Source organism: Diaphorina citri, unplaced genomic scaffold (genome assembly GCF_000475195.1).
Source record: "Diaphorina citri unplaced genomic scaffold, Diaci psyllid genome assembly version 1.1 scaffold2336, whole genome shotgun sequence".
Classification (NCBI taxonomy): Eukaryota; Metazoa; Arthropoda; class Insecta; order Hemiptera; family Psyllidae; genus Diaphorina; species Diaphorina citri.
Window position 1 is genome coordinate 7,577 of NW_007379760.1, and position 633 is coordinate 8,209.

Here is a 633-nt window from a genome sequence, read left to right on the forward strand (position 1 = left end):
GTGAGGAAAATGAGTAGCTATGACATGTAAATGCGCATAGCGACCGGTGCCAGCATGGTAGGTAAACATTGGTTGTTAGACGATAAGACCATAGCAGTTACAGTTCCCTCTGTCAAACCTCTTAAAAAAAAATAATAATAATAAATAAGAAACTTGATAAACTGTGTCTATTTTGTCCGAAAATAAAGCAGTGGCCACTACGCTACGGGAGCTGACTGTAGAAGTGGCTTCTTCGAGAAGTTTGATAGAGGGAACTGTTACAAATGTTGTGGTTTCCTGGACTGAAAGTTGGCCCGTACCTTGTTTTGTACTGGACGTTTCGGGTCTAAAATTCCAGGCCCGTCTTCAGCAGATTGTCATAATTATACCGTCCGCGAGCTTGTCACACACGAAAATGCAAAACATCATCAAATGTAACGAATTACAAAGCACACACGAAAAATTCCGATATTTTGTCCGAAAATTAAGCAGTGACCACTACGCCATGGGAGCTGACTGTATAATTTGTTTTTTTATTCTCTTCTATTTGGTAGATGAAACGTGTTCTATTAAGTTTTACCAAACTGTTCCATTTATAATTTTATAATGATAAAATAATGTTTTTATAATGATTTTTTTTTTTTTTTATTTTTT